At 37.9% G+C, this 14,745-nt stretch overlaps 1 protein-coding gene across 2 annotated transcripts in view; it reads left to right on the top strand.

Moving 5' to 3' along the window:
* Nucleotides 1–14,745, top strand: part of pcdh7b (protocadherin 7b) — a 154,622-nt gene that overhangs the window by 102,118 nt on the left and 37,759 nt on the right. The window lies entirely within an intron of this gene.

Raw genomic sequence — 14,745 nt, 5'->3', positions numbered from 1 at the left:
TTTCTATGCATCAAATAATAAAGTAAATGTTACGGTTTCCACAAATAAATATAGGCAGCACTGTTTTCGGTATTAACCCGTCTAGGGGTTCAGGGGTCTAACATTTAAAATTGACATTAAAGTGAAACATATATGTGACCCTGGATGACAAAACCAGTCATATGGGTCATTTTTTTTTAAATTGAGATTTATACATCAGATGAAATCTGAATAAACAGGCTTTCCATTGATGTATGGTTTGTTAGGATAGGACACTATTTGGCAAACCATAGGACAATATTTGGCCGAGATAGAACTATTTGAAGATCTGCAATCTGAGTTTGCAAAAAAATCGAAACACTGACAAAATTGCCTTTAAAGTTGTCCATTTATGTTCGCGATTGTGCTGCATTCAATCACAAAAAAATGTTTTATACATTCACGGTAGGAAATTTACAAAATATCTTCATGGAACATGATCATTACTTAATATCCTAATGATTTTTGGCATAAAAGAAAAAATTAAAATTTTGACCCATACAATGTATTGTTGGCTATTCCCACAAATATACCCGTGCTACTTAAGACTGGTTTTGTGATCCAGGGTCACATATAATCTATGTTCTGTACAAGGAACCACCAATCCAGGTAACTGTGCAAAAAGCCAATACCTTTATTCAGTACAAAAAAGGTTAAAGGCAAGAATTAAGCAAAACAAACACGTAAAGAATATACAGTGGATATATACAGTATTTCTGTAAGATAGTCAATACCACAAGGAGGAAGAGGGGACATGGGCGGCACCAAAGAAAAGAAAGTAACAAAACCAAACGAAGACTGACTTTTATATAACTAATCTCTAACCCTAACTAAGAAAATACATAAAGAAAACAAACATCTTCAGCGTCCGTGACGCCCTGACTTATCTTCACTAACTATTCACAAAACCAAAAGTACATGGAGTGGCATTCGCCCCTAACCTAACTTACTAGACACAGCTCGAAACCCCTTACGTGTTGCAGTGTAATCATACTTGATGATGATTGACAGACTACTGGACCAATCATGGGCACCTAAGAAGTGAAAGTAAACAAGAGAAAGGGGGGTGGGAGAGACAAAGAAAACACACACGCAACACAGGGACGTAACAATGTTTCTTTAGCAACACATTAGAATGATTTATGAAGGATCTAGTGACACTAAACATATATAAATGTGTTTAATGCAAAATTTAACTCATTTAATCTTGACCTATACGCTACAGTCAACGCTGCTCCGCAGATATTGATGTATGCCATATATTAATTGTGATTAATTTGATTGATTAAAAATCATATCTTGTAATTATTTGATTAAAACTTTTAATCAGTTGACAGCCCAACTAAAATCTTTATAAGCATTTACTGTATGTACTTAGATAATCCTCTGTTAATGCATTGGCACATTGTGTTACAGGGCTTTTAATTTTGAAGGGTATCTGTGTCCTTTAAAGTAGAGATAATGACTAATAGTTGTATGCTAGGCCCGTTTGATTGACAGACCATGGTAATTGAGCTCGATAGTGCGCCCCCTACTGACCCCTGGTGAGTGACACGTTCTGAACCCGGGGGTTGAGTTCCCAAAGTCAAGGGCCTACATTACCATACTGTGCTGTCAGAGAGGAAGATGGAGAGAGAGAGAAGAGCAATGAAGGGCTCTCTATCTCAAAGGTGTTTAATTATCTTCACTCAGGACCGTGCCCCACCTGTTCCCTCACGCCAGCTGACACAACAAACAACTGCCAAACAGACAACAGACAGATTAACCAGAGCACACCTTTAGAAAAGCGAGGGAAGGTCCTTCTTCATCGTCGTCCTTCTCTCCGCACAAACCACACACCCAGGGCTTACAACAATATGTTTTTTTTTATTTTTTATTGCAGGACAAGGGAGAAGTATGTTAACGATCTCCAGCAAACTGCAATTATTAGTGATATGACAATGAGTCAATGCCATTACAACCTTTCCGCTCTCTGGCTGAGGTTCGACTCAAATAACCCTTTAGTCACGCGTGGCTGCGGAAGATAGCATGAAAAGTCATCACGCGGCGCCGGCCATGACGCCTATTCAAAACGCTCTTTGTGTCGGCTTTAATCTGGCTCGCTCTAGACCATCCGAGCTGTTCGCTCTTCCTCAGTTTCCTCCCTCTCCTCGCCGTCTCCCAAATGAATCAACACTGTTTGGGAAACGGGGAAAAAAACGAAATAGAGCTGCCGACGAGAATTATACAACACCAGAGCCGCGATGACAGCTGGAAGGCCGACCTTGTTCCTTCAAGCTCAATGTCAGAGTGAGAAGCCACTGCCTCAATCACTAAAGCACACTGTTGACAGGTTGGAGAAATATTGATTTTTAACATATGAATGTCTGTTAAGCCGCTGTTACAAGATAATCATTTTATATAGGCGCTTATATATATATATATATATATATATATATATATATATATATATATATATATATATATATATATATATATATATATTTAATCCATTACATTCTTCCATCAGGTCATATTCAATTTTACTTTAAAATAGCATATAATTTTAGTCAGCATTTTAGTTTATGAGAAAAAGGTTGTATTTCAATGGATAATTAAAAAAAAAGTTTCTGTATTATACATGTTCATTTCAACTTACACAGTGTCAGGATGTGAAACCTGATCTGCAGAAATATTTACTGACTTTACTAGAATAAAAGAATAATGTGAATACTTAATTCTTATAGTTATTGCTTAAATTAAAGCCTAAATTCAATCTGCTCATCATATAAACCTACTACTAAACCACTCAATACATATGGAAAGTTTTACAATCTCTTTATAACTTTTTAAAGCGTCAAAGTTTCAGCTGTGTAGCTGTCTATGGAGGGACAGAAAGGTCTCAGATTTAATCATAGAGATCTTTATTTGTGTTCTGAAGATGAAAGAAATTCTTACGACATGAGGGTGAGTAATTAAAGACAGAATTTTCATGTTTGGTGAACTATGACTTTAAAACCTCATATATACAACCAGCAGATTAAATCGGTGCTGACTTACATAACAAGAAAAAATGCAGAAGTTATTCGCCAAATACAGTGCTATTTTTTTCTTTACAGACCTCAGGAAAAAATAGCCTTTCCTTTGGTGTTTTTAAAGCAGACTATAGATTAGCGGGGTCATGCTTGTCTGTCTGGAGTGAGGTTCAGCTGTCTGATGGCTTACTTTAGCAGATGGATCCACAGGAAGTTCTGCTGAGCTGGGCACTAATGTCCAGCTAAAGCTTCTGGGCAGCTTTCAGCACTTACTCAATGTCTAAAGCACTCTGCTAAAGCAGCTCAAGAATGGATCTCTTTCTCTTTCTTTCTTTCTTTCTTTCTTTCTTTCTTTCTTTCTTTCTTTCTTTCTTTCTTTCTTTCTTTCTTTCTTTCTTTCTTTCTTTCTTTCTTTCTTTCTTTCTTTCTTTCTTTCTTTCTGATGTGTGTTCCATTGTATGCCACACACAGTTGGGCTTCTATCCCATAGTAGCTTGTTTATCATGGTTGGGGTGAGCCCTACCCTCTTTTGGAATCGGAATGTGTACGCAGGTGTGGTGATGGAGATTGTGTAAGACAGAGGTAGGGGGATATTTTTGCCTTAGGGTAGGCCACTGGCTCTTGTAGACCATTTGGCCGGGACTGGGTCTGCCTGCTTTACTGGTATGGTAAAGAGCTGTCTCTACAAATCACAACAGACAGCGACTGAGAATGAGAAGACTAAGAGATACGAACGAACGAAGAGTAAGAGAACTCTTCGAGAACGAATGAACGCTATATAGAAAGATAGATAGATAGATAGATAGATAGATAGATAGATAGATAGATAGATAGATAGATAGATAGATAGATAGATAGATAGATAGATAGATAGATAGATAGATAGATAATGTCCTCATAAGGAATTCCTAATTTCATGAAGAATAAGTCTGTTTAATCCCTTTCTCCGTTGGTATTCCAGTCCCCGTCTCTGTCTCTGGCAAGTCAATAGATTTCAATGTCAATTTAGGCTCTGTGCTGCAGCTCATTTTAAACCAATCAGCCTTGCCATTTATGAGCAGAGTACAGCAAGCCGATATTAATATCTCAAGTCAGATCAGCTTCAAACTGTTCAAGTCAAGTAATGGGAGCTAGTATTAGCACTCACAGCAGGACAGTTTAAGTTAAACTGAATGTTTTTTTTTTGTTTTTTGTTTTTTTTTACATTCCACTCTTCATATCTACAATGGATTGTTTCCATGTTTAAATGAGACTTTGGACATGTAATCAATGTTAGCAAAACAGAAAAAGAAAACAGAAAAAAGAAAAGGCAGCCTGTACTTTCTGTACTAAGCAAGTCTTCAGCTCTGTGCTGTCCCCTGTTGTATGCTTTTGGAACTAAAGATTTTTTTTATTATATATATTTTTTTTATTAGACCTCCAATAGTTATATTTACTTCCACTATATTCTCAATTCCAAACACCTCTCCATGTTTAATAATTGTTGCTCTCTTTTCTCCCTCTCTCCCACTCAAAGATACTTAATAAAACACATCACACACACACACACACACACACACACACACACACACACACACACACACACGAGCAGCACTTTCTAACTCGAAATCTACTTGCCAGCGCTGGACGCAGTAGTAAGCATTAGTTATCCAGGTAGGTGGGCTCTTGCCCGGTCCCCAGATAGGGACCACATGCTGCGCCAATGCCCTGCTGTCAGCAGACCCCCTGGGGCTCCCACAGGCTGTCCACGGCAGGTGAAATGGTTGTGGCCTGTTTAAATCAATGAAGCCTTTTCCAATGAAAAGGTTAGGAGAGAGTGTTAGCGTGCGGTGAAAGCAACACGTGGCGCTTGTCAGGTGTGCCTGTACGAGTGGCCTCAGATGCCCTGTGCTATAATGGACATGTTTGGTGTCACATTTTAAATGTGAGAACATATTAATGTGTACATAGCCCTCTGGAATACTGGATTTTGATTGGTCAGTCACTGTATTTTTGTATAATGACCAATAAACTGTATATTTGACCATTGTCGACAAATGTTTTCTTGCTACTGTGCAGTCAGCTGGTCATTAGTGTAAAATAAACTCCTTCAGTCAATTTTGTGACAATATCCAGCTGACTACACAGAATTTTCTTCTACTTTTAGTGCAAAAACAAGATGTTTCGGTCCTAATAAATGTACAGAATCTTATGATGTCCTTGTGGCTGTATCTCTGGGGGTCTACTGGAGGGTAATAAGGATGCATAAACCTCATGGCCCATTTCTCATCATGGAGAGAAAGTCCACTTACTTTATTTAGCCGATCTCCATGGAGACCAGCCGGACAGAAGCAAAGTCAGACCGGTCATCGAGAGAGAGATCTTCTATCTTTCACTCCTACCTAGCACTCCCTGTCACTTCAGTTTGTTTGCTGATTTCAGACCAAGATTTATCAAAATTAGTCCAATATGCATGCAGAGTTATTAGGTACTTTGATTTTCTGATCATATTTTTTTCCAGGCACATTTTACCAATTCCAAACCAGATTAATCTTAATAACTACTATTAATTTAGTATTTAATCATGTATAAGTGATATATAATTGTTCATGAAGGTTGGAAATGAAAAACGCCTTATTCAGGTGTGCATTATTATTAGGCACGTTTTATTTTACAGATAAAATAAGCCAAAAAAGAGATTTAACTCGGACTTAAAAGTCAAAAATTATTCAATGCCCATGAGAAGGATGCAATTCTAATGCAATACTAGAGATTGCAGTTAAGGCATGATCATTGAACCGTAAAATGCTCATTGGGTCAGCAGGGTCAGACAAAAACAGGTGGAGAAGAAAAAACACGTTAACTGCAAAATGATTAAGAATTAAGGTGAAGAATTAAGTGTGAAACCATCAGGAACCCTTTAGTCTCCAGCACCAACATTTTCCAGAACTGCAACATACCTGGAGTCTCCAGAAGTGCAAGGTGTCAGAATCTCAGAGACTAAGGTTAGGTAAAGAATCCTTAAAAAATCCCTCTTAATAAGAATCACTAGCTGAAGTGTAGTAAAATACATGAATACACACAATACATTTTATAGGCTTTATAGACAGACAGATTGAGAGTGACTCTTGAAGGACCAGCACCATATCCTCCTGTACCACTGTTTGAAGAATTCATCTTCCAAATTCAATCTGGCAGAAAGTTTTGGGAGTTCATTAATAGTTCATTTTTAGTCCATCTCTGTAAAACGGACTTCAGGGTAGGAGATAGACTGCTTACTTACTGCCAGATTCTGAAAGATGAATTCTTCAAACAGTGGTACAACAGTGATGGTCCTTCAAGAGTAACTCTCAATCTGTCTGTCTATAAAGCCTATAAAAAACGGTCATAAAAAATGACTAGTAGTTATTAAGATTAATGGGGTTGGAGATTGGTAAAATGTGCCTGGAAATAAAAAAATTTGATCAGAAAATCAACGTGCCTAATAATTCGGCATTGCTTTAATTCTATAGCCAATTTATAATCCATTCAAGATTATGTAAAGTCCATTATTTGTAGTAGTACACAAAGGTTTCAGTGTTTAAGGGTGTTTTCACCCTTGTAGTTTGGTTCGCTTGGTTCATTTGGTCTGGATAAAAAACAAAAAAAAGAAGACCTGGTCCGCTTACCGAACCTAAAGGCATAAAGATACGTTCACAATCTGATTGGTCAGCTTTTATTATGTATAGTCCGTGACAGAACTTCCTAAACATCCAAAACAATGCTGTGTGCTGGGAAACAAAATGCTCTCGTTGTATGTGTGTAGCCTACATATGATGGTATTTTGACCAGCTGAGAACTCGTGAAGAGCTTATTAAGGAGTCAAAACAGCAGCAGGAATCCCTCTGTCACACACATAAGATGTGCTGCAAGGAGACATGGTTCTGATGCCTGTACCAAAATGTGATGGGCAACATTGTGACAATAATGAGATGCTTGAGCTATGCTTGAGCATTCTGTCCTTTTTAGGGTCACCTCTTGTGACATCATGTCCCATTTTTGGTTAGTTTAGATGTTTTTGGTCCGTGTTGTGTTCATATTTCATTCGAACTACACCAGAGTTCATTTGGAAACAGACAGAGACTCATCTGTTCAGCAGTCTCGGTCCGCTTGTTCTGTACGCACCAGGGTTCGAATGGCAGCATTCACACTTATTCAAATGAACTACACTAACAGAGCAATCGCACCAGGGTTCGTTTTAATCCAACCAAACATGCCAATGTGAATACACCCTAAGGAATCAATCCAGTTAAGCTATGCAAGGTATCTTGACAAGGCTTAATCACTTTGACTGATAGTATTGATTTGTTTTAGGTCATTTTGGAATTGTTTAGAATTTTTTTACTTGCACACAAGGAAGGAACATTTTTGTAAAATGATTTGATCCCAAAAATGCTATGTATACCTTCTCAGCCATCACTTCACACAGTCCAAACTGTACTGAGATCTGTTTTGATCCTAGTCTGGCTGATTGAAACCAATCTTCCATATATTCATCAGTTGTATCTTTGTACATACTGTAATTAATTTAGCTTTTCACATAATCATATTTTGCTGTCCGTCATTCCGAGCCTTATTCAATCTGCCTATAAAACTATAAAAAGAGACAAGAATCTTATCTTTGAAGACTTTTAATTATTTAATCTCAGATGGTATTCATTGTTTCACTGTTATTAAAAGGGAGTCTACTGAAATCAAAGAAAAAAAGACCCCATAAATCAGAGATGATTAAAAAAAACGGCTAAATTAAATTTAGTAGTTTCTTATTAACCGACAAGTCTGCCCATACCTGCTTTCACTTCTACATCTATCTTGGTTGCCTTGGCAACACCTTATATCCACTGTTACCATGCTTACACTGCTCGATGCAGATGTACCATTGCCACTGTCTGCTAAAATCTTAAACATAAACAACTAAACAACATTTTCATTTGTTTGAGACACAAAAATTAAATTAGACTATACAAACTGACCAGTTTTAAAGGGAAAGAAATTTACTCAGCTTCATTTCATTCCAAACTTCTATTTGATATTTTGACTTCCACTGTGTAGAGAGTTTCAAGTTTGCCTTTACCAAAGAATAAGGGTAAGCTTTAAAAAGCATTTAAAGTGAGGTGATAATTAGCTGTAATATTCGTCATAATGAGGAATTGCGTTGTAGTTGCTGTGTGCATTACTCTTGCCCTTTGATATGGATTTTAGAATTATGATGAGAACATTAAATCGACCCCAGCTGTCTTCCATCCTTAAGAATGGAAGTCCTCTGTATTCTGTTCTGTTTCTTTGTAATTGGCTCTATACCTTTCAAAAACACAGACAGTGTTAATTACGCACAAACTCTTCTGCAGGGATCATACCTTTGAGACGTGTCCTTAAGCCCCCTTTAAGGGATTAAGGGACATGTAGCGGTTGCTGTTTGCTGTTTGTGTTGATTTCTGTTTGTATGTGCTGCTGATTTCAATGTGATGTGTTTGTGCGTGCATGTGCGGGCAGCCATTTCATGTTTATTGCAACCAAGGCATTTTCTCTGTAAACTCCCCAAACCTTTTATATATATATATATATATATATATATATATATATATATATAAACTCAGTTGAAAAAAAACTTGAGTTTTCAGGAAGATTTCCACAAGGAATCGGCATCAGCAACATATAACAACAAACGGTATGTTTACCGTAGTCTCACATACATGCTGATCCCTCAGTTGGCAGGACACCCTAACAGCTCTTTCCAAACAAACGCTCCTCCTTCTCTACGGGAGTTTCTTGAGGGATGGAGAGGCTAAGACAAGAGGAGGAGGAGAGGATGCAGGGAGAGAGGGATTTGGCTGTGGAAAGAGTGATCTCATTAGCCTTCGGTGTATTGTGTTGCAGTCAGGTAAATACGAACATTGCTTGGTCACCTAACACCTCTAGTAATGGTGACTAATGAGGTGCTGTGTTTTGTGTGTGTTTTGAACTATGTCTTAAAGAATAATGTCACTGGTGTTGTGCACATGTATGACATGTAGGCCACCATAAAATCCAGGTGTAAAAGTGCCTTTCATTTAACCTCTGTCTTTCTCAAAATTATATAAACATTGACTGGCTTTTCAGGTGCCTGACAAAGGCTGAGGTTAAGGCTTTATAATATACGTTTATATTATAAACATACTTTTTTGCTCACCAGCCACTGTGGCTATGGTTTTCCAAAGTTACTAGACACTCAGCATTTTCACTGGCCACAATTTTGACAATGATACCATTGGGGAAAAACAGCCTTTTTTTTTTTTTAGATATTTTTAATATTATCTCAAAATTTAGCAGCAGTTATATCAGGCTTCTCTCACTTTAAGACCTAACACACGGATCCATTATACTGTTTAATATATTTCAGTATCAATATATAGAGAAAAATCAATATTTTTGACAAAAGTACTTTGCACTTAGTTTATTATTTCAGATGTTTTTTAAAGACTAGGAAAAAAAAGGTATATATTATATGTACAATTCAACCAGACAAAGAGACTAGTAGGACTGACTGCGTAACATGCCACTGCTGAAATACAGCCGCATTTGGCGGGTTTGTGGGTGTAAATGTCAAGCCTTGATAAAACATTAACCTTGATAAAGAGGACTAAAAAGGACCTGGAATTGACTTCATACCTTGGTATGAAAACTTTCTTAATTTTTTTGTTGATAAAATAACAGTTTTCTTACTGGGTTTGTCCCATCATTTTGCAAACATGGCTTGGTGAGATCAGTCTTAAAAAAGCCCAATCTGGACACAACTGCCTTATCTAAATGTAGACCCATTTCTAACTTACCTTTTATATCAAAAATCTTAGAGAAATCAGTATTAGTGCAATTGTAAAAATATCTGGACACAAATAGTATCTTTGAGACATTTCAGTCTGGTTTTAGGAGAAATCATAGTACTGAGTCTGCCCTACTAAGAGTATTAAATGATATCGTAGTATCAGTTGATTATGGGGATTCAGTTATTCTGGTTTTCTTTGTATATGCTCCCATTAGGAAATATACTTAGGAAGCATGGCGTCATTTCACTTTTATGCAGACGATACACAAATATATCTGCCTCTGAAGCAAAAAGACATGAAAGGGCTTGGAAAATTGTTTGCATGTGTAGAGGACTTTAGATCTTGGCTAACTTCTGCCAAAACAGAAGTTATTGTGTTTGGGCCTCAAGTTAAAAAAGTCTAATGTAAACCTTAATCTTGGCTATATGAACACATTAATCAAACCAACAGTAAGAAATTTGGGATTCCTTTTAGATTCCTCCCTAAAATTTGATCAACAAATTAATACAGTACTGAGGTCTTGTTTTTTTCCAATTAAAACTGCTCTCTAGAGTCAAGTCCTGGTTATCTTTTAAAGATGAGTCACGCATGCCTTTGTTTTATCGCGGCTGGATCACTGTAACTTTTCGTATTTTGGTCTACCTCAGTCCTCAATATCACGACTCCTTATGGTCCAAAATGGACCAGTGTGTAATAAAACTTTTTTAAAAAGTTTGTATGTTAAATCTGCTGATTTTTATTTTACATTGTTTCCTTTGATTTTTTGTTTGTACAGCACTATGGTTCAACTGCTGTTGTGTTTATTGGTGCTTATTAAATACAAATACCTTTGCAAAATATGGACTAGTTTAGTTTAGTTTAGTTTAGTTTAGTTTAGTTTAGTTTAGTTTAGTTTAGTTTAGTTTAGCTTAGCAAACTTAATGATTAAAAAAAGTGAAGTTAGTTCTGAAAAAAGGTCAAGCATCCTTTGTTTCCATATGCCATTTGCTTTGATATTCTCTTGTGTTATGAAATGTAGCTTATAACTAAAAACATATTGCTGTGAAAAGAAGTCATTGTGCAGGGCTGCCTGGATCTTAACTCTGAGTATCTGTAACAGCTTGTGTCCGTAACAGTCTTCAAAGAAACCATTGAAATATAAACTTGGTGAGAGGTTTTTCAAAAGGATTGAAAACACCATAAGGTGAAGGGATTGTGAGCGAGGCAATGAATGGTATTGACTGATGTCTGTAAATCAAGTCTTTGATGGCCACTAGCAGAGCTCAGGGCACAGGTGTTCTTTGAGTGGACTAGCTGTGCAGAAAGACCGTTTTAGAAAGCCTGACCACAGCGCTGGGCGATACAGTGAAGACACACAGCCTATATAGATTTTTCTCCTCTTGAACAATATAGCTACAGTTGTCACTGGCGTATACGTCCATGCTCATCTGTTTCCTGGGTTAAAGGGCAGCCAAGACAACAGGCTGAACATATCAGTCCCATTAGCCATGTCACTCACTGGCTTTGTGACCTGATTAATGACGTCATATACAGTGGCCTATTCTTGAACAGAAGTTGATGGAAATCCTACAATTGATCGTATCTCGCTAAACAATTTGGGAATGGGCAGTCCAAACAAAAGACTTTGAGTTTTGAGAGTCATGTATCTAATCTGCTGTTCCACCGGCCACCACATTTGTCTTGAGCGCGGATGGACTTGAACAAAGAGAGAATGGGACACGGATGAATGGCAAAGGGCTTTTTATTTCCAAGCTTTTCTGTTTCAACTCGACAAGGCTACTTTGGTCTAAATACCATTCCCGTTAGGAAGAGCTCTCTTTTTTTCCGGCTCTGCCTCCAGCCATCCCTGGGATCATCAATCAATACCTCCGGATTACAGGGGGATTACGGACTACAATGGTCTCCAATTTTGGTAATCTGCCTTTTTTCTTCCACTTTTTTTTTTAGAAAAATGGATAAATACATAGCAATTTGAGAACAAAATATAGACACTCAACTTTCTGTATACAGAGCAAACAACAATCGAACACAATCCTCTTTGGAATTAATATTTAATGGTTTTGACTGGTTGTCTACACCGAGAGTATAGTGCTGTTTTGTCTTTTTTTATCTCCACTTCCTCTCGCCTTTAGAGATAGAGAGAGAACGGATGAGGTGAAATTCGAGGCGCGTGAGGAAAAGGGGCAGAATCTGTGAAAGAGAAGAAATGGAACCTTATATTCTGCTGTTTTATTTCAACATTTCATTTCCTGCGGTTCTGACATCGCAAGAGACAAAGGAAGCAAAGATGTTTAGATTGAGCTTCTGTCTGTTGACTCGGGTGTCACGAGGGATTAATGTTTGACCTCCAGAGGCGACTCGAAACACCTGGAGGACCCATCGCATGCAGTCATTGACGTCTATCACCTCTCCCTTGATCTTTAATTAAGGGATGATGCTTAGTTAGAATACTGGTGTGTGTGTGTGTGTGTGTGTGTGTGTGTGTGTGTGTGTGTGTGTGGCCTGGTAAACCCTACATTATGGAGACAAAATGTCCCCATAAGGATGGCAATATCTGTAATCCTTGTTCGTGTGGGGGCATTTTTTGGTCCCCATGAGGAAAACAGCTTATAAATCATACTAAGTGATGTTTTTTGAAAATGTTTGTGTGTGTGTGTGTGTGTGTGTGTGTGTGTGTGTGTGTGTGTGTGTGTGTGTGTGTGTGTGTGTGTGTGTGTGTGTGTGTGTGTGTGTGTGTGTGTGTGTGTGTGTGTGTGTGTGTGTGATTTGGTTTCACAGGCCATTAGGGGAATGTTTAGGCAGGAGACAGGATGCATTCTCTGTTGATCTGTTCCCCGAGGGCTTCAAAGGATTTTTTTTGGGGAAAAAAATATTACACTGAAGACTGCCTTAGGCACTCTGGGATTAAACTCAATTATTAGCCGTTTGTTTCAATGATAACAATAATTAGGTTCATCATTGTCGTCTTCACCATCATCATTATTCCTAGCTTAAGTCAATAATTTTCTGCAATCAATAACTAATTATTCCACTGGAGATCAGCTAAATGTCAAATCCTTATAAGTTGCATACTCTAGTTGTACCATATTGGTTATCGAACAATATTAAAGTTGTATTTTTAATTTATTGGTAAATATTGAATATTAAATGGCCAAAATTAGTTGTTAATTTCTTATGTTTTTACATTTAGATTAAGTTTGCATCATCATGACACTTACCTAAATAATCTTTAAAAATACAAACAAAATAATGTATTACTCTGTTTTATTTCATTTTTTGCAAATATGCAAAATTTACATTGTAATATTGTGATATTTAAATTTACTTAGCATTTAAAATCATTGCTTTTAGTTTTTTTTATTAATTTAGACATTTTAATATCTACCATTTATTAGTTTTCTGCCATAATGTTATTACAAATTATTTAAAAATATGATATAATATAAAATATTTTCTTATTAGCATTGGGTGGAATTGTAACATTGCAGGCCATTCAAATTTTCTGATAATTTCAAAGAGGTTGGTATCTGTGTTCATAGGGGACTTTTATTATTTCTAGTACATCGCAGAGTTGTAGGGCACGATTTTCCAAGCTTTTGACTGACAGCTCTGGTGTGCAGGCAGATAGGTGTGTTCCCTTGTTAATGGTGTCCGTTTTGTTCCAGAGCGCAGTGTGTGAGGAGCATGCTCCGTCTGAGAAAACCAGCAGAAGAGAGAGAGAGAGAGAGAGAGAGAGAGAGAGAGAGAGAGAGAGAGAGAGAGAGAGAGAGAGAAAAAAGGGTGGAAAACAGGACTGATACACGTACGAGCCCACAGAGCCATGAGAGCCATGAGAGGAAAAAAGGTTAGAAAGAGAAAGAGAGCGAAAGAGAGAGAGAGGTACCATGGGAATAGAAAACTGAATCAGAAAGGTAACCATGTGCAGCGGTTCTGTGCGCCAGCAGCTGAATCTGCCTCAACACAAAGTGCTAAGGATCAACAGAGTAGAGCAGGGACAGAGAGAGAAAAGGGGACATGAGAATGAAAGCAAAATGAGTCGTGGAGAAAGTCAATGAACGAAGAGAGATCTGCTGTAACAAAAAGGAGCGTAAGAGAGTGTTAAACTCACAAAATGTGACCGGTTAAACTCAACTAAGCAGGTAGAAACGGTCACACATTTGCCCCTTCACACACACACACACACACACACACACACACACACACACACACACACACACACACACACACACACACACACACACACACACACACACACACACACACATACACACACACACACACACACACACACACACACACACACACACACACACACACGCACACACACACACACATACTGCAGCAAACGAAATGGCTCGCAGTGGGACTACGTCACTGCACACAAACTGCAGTGCAGAATATGTAGGAGGTCAGCACTCGATCTATACCGAAATCATAGACGGTTTTCGTTCAAACAGATAATAAAACGGGACATCAAGGAAGATGTTTCCACAGAGTGCGACCTCGCAAAATGTTAATTAGAGAACATTCTTACCATGTTACTCAGACTAGATGGTAATGGTAAGAGAATACAAAAAGAACAGTTCATTCAGTTCTCTCTCTATTGTGTCACTCACATTAGATACTTTGCCAGGTAGCTTGACCTAATGAGGACCTTGGATATTAGATACTGTGTCTCTCAGTTACAAAAAGACAAGAGCCTCTTCCATTCTTTCGATTCATCACTTCCAATGATGGTGTGTGTGAAACAGGCACGGCTATGAAACAGGCTGCTACTAAGGACCCTTTGTCCATTAATTAGGCTCAGCGTGGGTTCGCGCGTGTACGCTGTGAGAAAAGCAGCTTTGTTTTGGCGTCAGGAGTCACGAACGTTTGAGTCATGGTCACGGAGG

The sequence above is a fragment of the Siphateles boraxobius genome, unplaced genomic scaffold (genome assembly GCF_051911475.1).
Source record: "Siphateles boraxobius isolate OS27281-9 unplaced genomic scaffold, OSU_SipBor_1 130, whole genome shotgun sequence".
Lineage (NCBI taxonomy): Eukaryota > Metazoa > Chordata > Actinopteri > Cypriniformes > Leuciscidae > Siphateles > Siphateles boraxobius.
This window is presented reverse-complemented; position numbering and strand designations above follow the sequence as displayed.